This window comes from Coenobita brevimanus, chromosome 106 (genome assembly GCF_032717465.1).
Source record: "Coenobita brevimanus isolate Jiangsu-jjx chromosome 106, ASM3271746v2, whole genome shotgun sequence".
Classification (NCBI taxonomy): Eukaryota; Metazoa; Arthropoda; class Malacostraca; order Decapoda; family Coenobitidae; genus Coenobita; species Coenobita brevimanus.
This window is the reverse complement of record NC_137059.1, coordinates 11429687-11440005: the sequence shown is the minus strand read 5'-3', so window position 1 is coordinate 11440005 and position 10319 is coordinate 11429687.

Below are 10319 nucleotides of genomic sequence, written 5' to 3'. Positions count from 1 at the left end.
GTATGGTTGTGGGGCTTTTGTTTTTAGCTGCAGACATCCAGTAAAGATGGAACTTACTCCCTTCAGTCCAGTGATGTAATTTTATTTTCTGGGTACTATGACCTTTTTTTTATATAGCTTCAAACTGGATGGGTTAGATACACCCTTCATTACTGTAAGTACTTCAGTACAAAATAGAACTTCGGATTTCGGTACATCCCCCTGAGGTAGCAAGAATAAAATAGGAAGTAACGTCATACTGAAGGAAGTGTCACCCTAGGCTCATCTGAAATGTGATCTTAATGGATTGTAGGGGTAAGTTGCCCTTTCTTCAGTTCATCCTCCTCATTTTGGGGGATAGGTAAGTTGTTGAGGGATGTTTGTATTACTAGACAGTGGAGCCACCATGTGAAGGCATCTGTCTCCAACACTGTTGAAGGGGTTAAATTTATGATGCAGGCTTGGATGTAGGATGAAGGTTTACAGCTCTCACATAAGTATGGGATGTAAGAGGGCATGCCTCTGTATGAGGGCTCAGTTTGGGTTAAATTGTTATTGGAGGTTAGGTTTACGCATACATAAAGTCGTGTATAATTCATGTTAATATACAGTATACATTAATGTATGATTACAGTAGTTTATTTATCGTTTACTAGGAAAGCAAAAAAGTTTAGGTTATATTGTATTAAAATGTAACATACCAGAAGAAGAATGAGTGGAATCATAGGGTTATATTTATACTCTAAACAGTAAGGCTGTGGTTGGGAGAGTTAACTAATGGGTTAACTGCAGGGCATTACTTAGGGTTAGACTTTTGATGAGGCTTGAAATAGCAGGGTGATTAAGTTTCGGCATGACTAGGAATGGTTGTGTGACGGAGGTTGGCCTGGTGATTGAGATCTTCGTGGTGGAGGAGTCACAGTAATAAGGTGTTTGTGAAATAAAAATGTGAAAACGAAAGTGCTAGTGATAATATGGAGTGTGAAATGTGAAAGTGGCAGTGTTGGGGTTCACTGTGAAATATATAAATGGTAGTGTTGGGGATACTGTTACTGTTATGGTGTTGGGTTTGGTTGTGAATTGTGAAAATGGTGAGAGTGGAGAATTGTGTGAATGTAGATGGCATGGAATGACATAATGTAGATGGCATGGAATGACATGACATGATAGATAGGTAATAAAAATCAGCATGTTCTGATGGTTAATAATAATTATTTGATATCCAGCATTGTATTTGAGCAGTATATAATGTAGTATTTTATAGTTGTGTGTGTGTGTGTGTGTGTGTGTACACCTTTATAATGCATCCAGTATAGTGGGTAGTCATGTGTGTCATGATTTGACAGTTGTGCTTCCCACAATAGCTTCTAGGGTCTCACAATTAAAATTGTGTTTGGTACCAGCTGTAACTACCGCAGGTACAGGAAGCTGCGTAGGGAATGCTCTGAGTATACAGAGAGCCAGTCCTAAGTAAAGCCTTATCTGTCACCTTTCCCTGTAGATGGAGACATTAGCCAGAGGAGGAGACCTGAGCTGGAGGAGGTATTGGAGACAGACTTGAGAGATGCAAAACACTTGAGTAGGATTAGCTGAGCCTGCCTCTGAGGGTGTGTTGCAGTGACCAGGTGAAGAAGTGTGACAGCAAAGGATGCTGTCTGGTGATGCGGTAACTCAACTCAAGGGATGGCAAGCTGGAGTTGAGAGGATCAACGTGTAGTAAAGGCCTTTGGTGTATTCATATTGATACAAGGACAGTGAACTTGTTGAACTATTTTATGGCCAGAGAAAAGAACAAAGTGAATGAAAAAGGAGAGACCTCATATAAAATGAGGGGGAGCAGGGAGGGTAACTCCCCAGCTGAATGCTGGGGGCCAGGGATCATAGCCAAGGACATAGCAGCAATGATCACCCAGTGACAGACCTACAGCAGAGTAGCAGTGATATATACTGCTTTGTTTGATGACAGTGTCAATCGCTTTCTTAAGTATCGCATTGTGAAGATATTAGTACTGGCATTGTGTGGTGATGCAGTGTGGGTGTTGAACTGTTTTATGACCTGAGAAAGGGGTGATGTGGATGAACAAAGAGGGGCCTCATATAAAGTGAGGGGAGCAGGGAGGGTAACTCCCCAGCTGGATGCTGGGATCCAGGCACCATAGCCGAGGACATAGCAGCAATGACCATCCAGTGACAGGTCTGCAGCTGAGTAGCAGTGATATACTGTATGCTTTTATGTGTATGGTGGAAGTGTCAGTCATTCTGCAGAGCATCCTATTGTGAAAGTACCGACATTGGGGTGGTGGTGTAGTGTGAAAAGACCAGTGTTACAGGTGGCTGTGAAATATGAATATGGTGGTGTGCACTGGTGGTGGAAATTATTTAGAGTGTTTGCAGTACTGTACTGGTAGTTAGAAATGCTAAGTACAGTGCCGGTTTCATTACATTATACCTGCAGTATGATGGTCTGTGATATAGCTACCGTATTGGAAGTACTGTTCGGTAGTGCCCCAGTGTTTATGAGAACCATGAAAAAAAAAAAAGTTGTTACACAAGAGTGTGAATACAGTACAGTAACTTATTGAATATGGTGTTGCCCAGAGACTTATGGTATTCTGAATTTTAAACTTGAAGACTCTGAGAGCTGAGGAAATTGTTGCACCAAGTTTTAGTTAGGTAGTGTGGTGGTAAATCTGACTGGCATACAAACAGACCCCATTTAGTTCCTGTGCTTAAATTAACGTGCATTTTATCATTGTCAATGAGCCAAAGTTGACATAGGTCTGCTTGGGCTTTCACAGGATGACCTAAGTGCCCACAGAAGCTGTACATAATGCAGTGGCTATGACCATTTTGTCCCACCGCATGAAGGAACTTTTGTTGTTACCCAGACCACCTACACATACTCTGGACCTGTTGTCATTATGAAACGTTGTCACTAACTTCTTGCACATGAGCAGTAAATCTGAATGTGAAGAGCTGTACAGTAGTCTCATCAGTGTATAGTTTATCAGTTAATAGTGTATAACTGGATAGTGCATCCATTGTGGAGCCAGCTTCATCTATCATGTTGCTGAAAACTTATACCCCTTGATAGCTGTAAAGGTCGTTGCAACTGGGAATGTTTTGACACCAGCTGCGACTGGTTGTGGAAAGATATGTTGGCTGTGTTCTTACAATCCAGTGTGTTGCCTCTGTACATACAGTAGCTTTATCACAGTAACCACATCATATAGGTGGAAACTCAAACTGAAGGAGGAGACCCAAGTTAAAGGAGCTGCCAGGCACAGACTTTAAGGCTGGGATGAGACAGGAGATAGAATGGGTGTTGAGGAAAGCTTTGGAAAGCTCATGTGCAGCAGTGTCAGTGATGGAAACCCTGAAGGAGCATGACTGTTAGACAGTGAGTTCTGGGAAGAGCTAAAGCCAGGAAGAAATGTTTGTAGAGCGGAGAAAATGAGTCAGAAAAAACTGAATTTGTATTACAAAGGCTTGGAGAGAAGACCAAGTGAGGAGAACCAGTGACATAAATACCAGGGTTTGGCATACCGTACTGCACAGCAGGGGGACAGCCTATGTCTTTTGCACCATGTCTTGACATCACCAGTTCCATTTGGCATCCTCCCAACATCTGGCAGCGAGCTGGTGATATAGCAGAAGGGTAGATTGGATGATGGCCAGAAAAGGAATAAAGGGGGCTGATGAAGTAGAAACCTCATAAGTGAGGGTGAGCAGGGAAGGTAAACCTCCTGGCAGAAGACAGGGGCCAGTACTGTGTTTTATCCATGGATACCAAGGAGAGACTTTGTGAGTGAGGGGGAGCAGGGAGGGTAGCCTAAACCTCCTGGCAGAAGCCAGGGGCCAATACTGTATGTTACCTAAGGGTATTAGTGGATTGATTACTTAATGGCAGATATACAGTAGAGTGCAGTTGTGGTGACATTACAGTGCACTCGCATAACTCACACTACTAACTCGTGAATTATCTAACTCATGGTGTCCTTATCCAAGTCACCATTATCACCAAACTCACGGAAAATGCTCTAACTCGCGTTTTTCCACTAGAAAATGACTTGGCTATTTCTGAGGAGATGTTTAACTCACAGTATTGTAGCCGCAGCTTGCGACTGGAAGCGAATCATGGCTAAGCACACAGTCCTTGTGATTGTGCAGCAAATCAAAACAATGCTTTCTTCACCCACACCACCTACGCCTAGTGGCCAGTACTGCAACTAGGCCTACCAAGTGGGATTTTTAGTCTACACTTGTACACCTACCTGGAAGCTTCTTCCCTGCTTTTTTGTGCTTTTCCTGCTTTTTTTGTGCTTCACCATGGCCAAAAACAATCAAGCAAAGAGTTCTTCATGAAAGTGTTAAGTGAAGTGCTTGCATTTGTGAATATGGCCAAAGAAAAGATCAAAGCACATGATAGAAATGAACAAAGTGCAATGAAATTGTTTTAAATCTTGATAAAGCTCTTGCCTGTTAAAAGAAAATGCATGACAGCCATTTAAATCTGTGTCACCAGCAGTTGATCACACATTACTTAGCCCACCAACAACAGCCTGAGTCACAGCTTGGCCCTTCCCATGCAGATGACAACGACAGCGACACAGCTTCTGTTTTCTCTGCTGCTGATTTTGAGGGCTTCCTCAGTGAGGTTGCTGAAGAAGAAGCAGTAATGGAGCAGCAGCATGGGGCACTGTAGGCTAGTGTGCCAAAACCGCTACCCCTCTCTCATCAACGTAAGCGCAGTCATCAGTAGGTTAAGGTAAATGCTTTTCAGTATTGTTTAGTATCATACTAGGATATGTAACGTCTTTTAATGTTGTTTATTATCACTATAAGATATGCAATACATACTTCTGAGACAGGGTGTTAATGTTAAGTGGTGTTAAGAGGGGTTCCGGTAATGTTATACAAGGCTACCTGACACCATGGCAGACTCAAATATATTTTCCCCATGTGTTTTTTTTTTACACGTTATGCCAACTCACGGCGTGATTTCAGAAGGAAATTACCGTGAGTTAGGCGAGTGCAGTGTACTACTGTGCGTGTGATGCCATTCAGATGGGGTTAACAGCATTGGCTTATAGAACAGACATCGGCAGATCCAGCTCCTCAAGATTCCTGAGTGTCTGTTTTTGTGCTGTGGAGATTGAGTGCTGTCTTGTATTGTGATTTCAGTAAGGTTTAATAGCCTGGCCCATAAAACTGGGCCAGAGAAAAGAACTGTGAATGTTCAAGTACAGAAATTGAAGTGATATCAGGGTGGCAGTATCGAATCCAGGAGAAACAAATAAACCCAGGTGGTGGTAAAACAACTTAGAAAAAAAAAAAAAATGTGAGCATAGAAATTTCTATGATCAAGAAGGATTTGAAGGCTTTAAAGAAGAAAAGAAAGAAAATGTGTTGAAGATGGTACTTATGAAAACTTATTTACTGGAGAGTGGGCCGAAAGAAGTTAGGGCTGAGGGGGAAGTGGAAAAAGTTGAGAAAGGTGATACCAGTTTGTTGATGGAACTAATATAAATTAACAAAATTGCAAATGAAGACAGAAAAATTGAAGAGAGAAAATGATGAAGAACTTGAGGGATGGTGAGGAAAAGGAAAACATTTTGGTAACTATAGTAGAATAACAACAAATTTGAGTAGCGTTGTAAAATGAGAAAAAGAAAGGATGAATAAACCTTAGATGAATTATAGAAGAGCAGAAGCGGGAAAATAAGAATAGAGTTGAAATGAGGAGGAGTGAGTGGACTAAATGATGAAGTACGAGTAGTTAAGATTTTACAGAAGAAAGAAAAAGTGGTGCTAGACACAATGGAAAGAAGTAGGTATGTGGTCATATTTGATGACTGAGAGAGAAAACAGAAAATAAAACAGATTAGGCTAGGATGCAAGAGGAGATGGAAAGAGTCAGGCAAGTGTTGAGTAACATTAATACTGAGGGCAGAGGTTAGGAACAAGGTGAGAAGGTTATGTCAGTACAAGAAGGGGGAGACCAGGCCAATAAAAGTGAAACTGAAAGCAAAATTTGTTGCCATGAAAAATTTATATATTTCAAGATGTAAGAATATATGACTGCAAAAGGTTCAGGGCAAGCTATTTCACGTAGCTTAGTGGCAGAAAAAGATACTGTAGTGCTGCAGCTCTTCTTTCTATCTGTAGCACTTCTTTGTGACTGCTGTCTCTATTGTTACAGCTCAGGATTCAGGGTGTGGAGGTGGCAGTTTTAGGTCAGGTTAGAGTGAAAAGATTGTAGGAAGTGGTTTGTTGGGCTCAGTGAAAATGGGTCTTAGGGTATTGTCTTTGAACTGTAAGTGTCATGTGGATTTTAAGTATCATATGCAGCCCCCTGCTATCTGAATGACTGTTATCCAAATTTTTGCTTTTCTGACCCCCAGGCCTGCCCACACCATTTTTCGTTTTCTGGCAGTGTTCCTGTTTATCTGAATCTCAGTACAAAAATATATCCCAGTGCAGGAATTTTCTATCTATATGAACTGCTTGGTATGAAGAAATTCCCAGTTGACTCCCTGACAGTTAAATTTTGTTTACTGTTGGATCACTCACCATAGCGTCGCCCACTATACAACTTGCTACATCGAAGTCTTGTGATACGACTGCATTGTGATAAATTGCTCCAGCGAGAATTCAGAAGTTATATCCTTTTATGGAATAACGATAAGAAATAGGTCACGATTTCGCCAGAACGATGCTGATTGAGCAAATGTTACCACCTAGTGATAACGTTTGCTGTAATCATATGCCTTTTATTCCATTTTGTGCCGGAAAAGCTACTGAAACACCATTGCTATCGCCAGATAACAGTGCAAGTGCTAAAAAGATAGTGCAGTGTGCAATATTAAGTGAAATGATAACTTTTTGTGTGTGAAATGCTGAAACTTGTGACTTGGAAATTTTTGCGGATGAAATACAGTACTGAAACCTGTGACCTGGAAATTTTTGTGGGTGAAATACTGAAACTTGTGACTTAGAAATCGTGTCTTTTGTTTGTACGCAGCCTCAGTCAGCTGATTGAGCCAGGATAGCTGCCCAGTGTTTACATTTATTGTGATTGCCTTTTGTTCCATTTTGTGTATAGGCTAAAAGCCCATTGAAACACCATCGCTAAAGCCAGATAACAGTGCAGGTGCGTAACAGATACCAGTAGTTCAATGTGCAATTATGAGTGAAGTGATAACCTTTGTATGTGAATTACGGTACTGAAACTTGTGACTTGGAAATAGTGTCTGACATGAATTCTACTCCTAGTGAAAGCATGGTGCTACTGAGGGATGCCAAGGGCAAGCCTGGAAAGGTATTTTTAATTTAATTTTATTTATTATTATTATTATTATTATTTCTAGGTTGCTTTATTATTAACTCCTCCATGTCCCCATTAAACCAATGCCATATTGACCTTGTTAATCACGATAACTCATTATACGCCGGGTTTTCACTTCATGTAACCCCATCGTATAGTGAGTTGTGGCTGTACATGGCATCGTACTATGTTTATGCGGCTACCGTGAACTGTTATTTCTGCATTAAGTGTTTGATTAGTGCTTTGCTTAATCAGTTGTAAGTATAAGGTTTGTTTAGACAGAAATGAGAAGGATTGCTTGGAATAGAGTAGACTGGAGAGGATTTTGTCAGGAATGACTGAGGAAGAATTGATAAACAGAGGTTCCAGGGCCACGATAGATTGGAAAAAAGAGAGATAAGACTTTGAAGAGCAGAGAAGGATTGATCAGAGGAAGATGAATAATGTGTAAGAAGATAGGATTAGATAGGTTGTGAGTGAAATATGCAATCCTGAATGCTGCATTAGGAGTTCCCCTCGTGAAGGTGCAAAACCGAAAGGGGACTGATTGGGTTCGGGTTGTGCTGCTGTGGGGTGCAAGTTTGTGGGTTGAGGATCAGTAGGTGAGAATGGGTTCTCGATTGTCCACTAGAGTGGAAGGGGTAGATCTGAGTACTGTACTTTGGAAAGGATTGGCTCCAACCCCGTGGAACCTGCGAGGTGGAAACCCCTTGAGGGTTGCTTATTCTCTTTTCCTGCTGTGATCCACCCTGAACTGATCTTCCAGTTGTTCTTCCCTCCCCTGCTTTAGGTTTTATTCTAAGTAGGGCCCCAGTTGCTTCCCTTCTTTACTTCAGGTTATCCTGAGTTAAAGCTCCCCACTACTTCTAGTTTACCCTGAAGTAGAGTTGCTGCAGTGGGTTGGCTGTTGAAGGTTGTGCTAGGAAAAAGACAAAAAGCATTTGGTAGGAGTGAAATAGGACGTTATGTGTGGCAAAAAGGATACTTCAAAGATTGTTGGAGTGGAGAGGGAAATTTGTTTGGAGAAAGAAGAAAGGGTCAGGTGAGACTGACAAAGGATAGGTGAGAAAGAAAGACTAGAAACATTGCAATATAATAGGGTTCTAGAAGAATTGTTAGGAGGATAAGACTCAAAAATATAGGTGACAGTGAAGAGAGGACCGAGGATGTGGTTAAGAAAAGAAAACATAGGAATAGAAGGGATTGAGGAATGATATGTTATATATACACACAGATGCTTACCAAAACTTGAGGGAGTTTGTTTGGAGAAAGAAAAAAGGGTCAGGTGAAACTGGCAAAGGATAGGTCAGAAATAAAATACTAGAAGGAATGTGGTATAATTGGGTTCTAGAGGAATTGTAAGGAAGAGAAGACTGGAATCTGTAGGAGGCTGTGAGGATAGGTGAGAAAGAAAAGGCTAGAAGGATTGCAGTATGGTAGACTTCTTGAATTGTTAGGAAGACAAGACTGCACAATATAGGAGGCAGTAAAGAGACTACTAAGGATGTAGTGGTCAAGAGAGGACTTGGATAAACATAGGAATAGAAGTGATTGAGGAATGATTCGTTATTTACACATAGATGCACACCAAAACTTCAGGAACTTTGCTTAAGAAAGACGAAAGATCAAGTGAGACTAGCAAAGTATAGATCAGAAAAAAAGGCTAGATGGATTACAGTATGATAGGGTTCTAGAAGAATTAGTAGTAAGAGAAGGCTGGAAAATATAGGAGACTGTGAGGATAGGTGAGAAAGAAAACGCTAGAAGGAGTACGGTATAGCATGATAAGGTTCAAGAAGATTTGTTAGGAAGACAAGACTGGAAAATATAGGAGGCACTGAAAAAGACTACTAAGGATCTAATGGTTGAGAGGACTTGGAGAAACATGGGAATAGAAGTCATTGAGGAATGATATTTTATATACACATGTAGATGTACACCAGAGCTTGAGGAAATTTGTTTGGAGAAGAAGACAGGATCATGTGAGACTGGCAACGTATAGGTCAGAAAGAAAAGGCTAGAAGGATTGCAGTATGATGGAGTTCTGAAAGAATTGTTAGGAAGAGGAAACTTGAAAATATAGGTAGTTGTGAAGAGAGGACTAAGGATGTAGTGGTCGAGAGAGGACTTGGAAAAATATCAGAATAGAAGTGATCGAGGAAGTATTTGTTGTATGCGCACACAAAATGCACACCAAAATGTGACCCCCCCCCCTGGCCTGGTGTCACTTGCTGACACAGAGGTGTGAATTTCAAAAGAAGTGATTGCCTGCCTGCATACTTTATGAAATACATATATTGACATTAAAGGGAAATTTGATGCTACACTCAATGCAGGCACCAGGTCGTGACTAAAGCTGATACAAAATCGTGAAAACATGTGACTGAAAATGTAGAAAATAGTGTACGTATGAATATGAACACAGAAAATCAGTGAAAGTCTATAAATAGTACAAGAAAGGGGCCTCTAGTGATGCAGAGTGTGTGTATGGTTCTTGGTGCTCCTGAGTGCAGAAAATGCAGAGTACTTAATGTAAATACCAAAAGAAATTTAGATAAGTATATAAGTGCAAGAAAGTAACAAGGTAGCCTAAATGTATTCTCGGTGTTCTCATGTGTGGAAACTAACAGTGAATGGAGGTGCAGAAAATAAATTGCACCTTCTATGAATTGCAAATACTGTACAATGAAAGAACAGAACGATAGCTGTAGAAGTATGTGGAAGTGTGGTGTTTCCATATGGAGATTCGGTGTAATGAAAGAAGGCTAGAAACTAATTAGAAATGTATGTGATATATAATAGTGCTGGTGTAATGATGGAGTGTTTGGTGAATCATCCTACATTCTGTTGAAAGAGCTTTTGAAAAATTAGTGAAATAAGGAAAGCAAAATAGAACTGCTCAGTGATATGATCCATCGTCACCGCACATAATAGTATGAGCTTGTGTCTCCGAGTCAGGATGAATGTAATTGCTTTGTACTGTATTAGTGAGTGAATATTTTTTTTTCAAGAT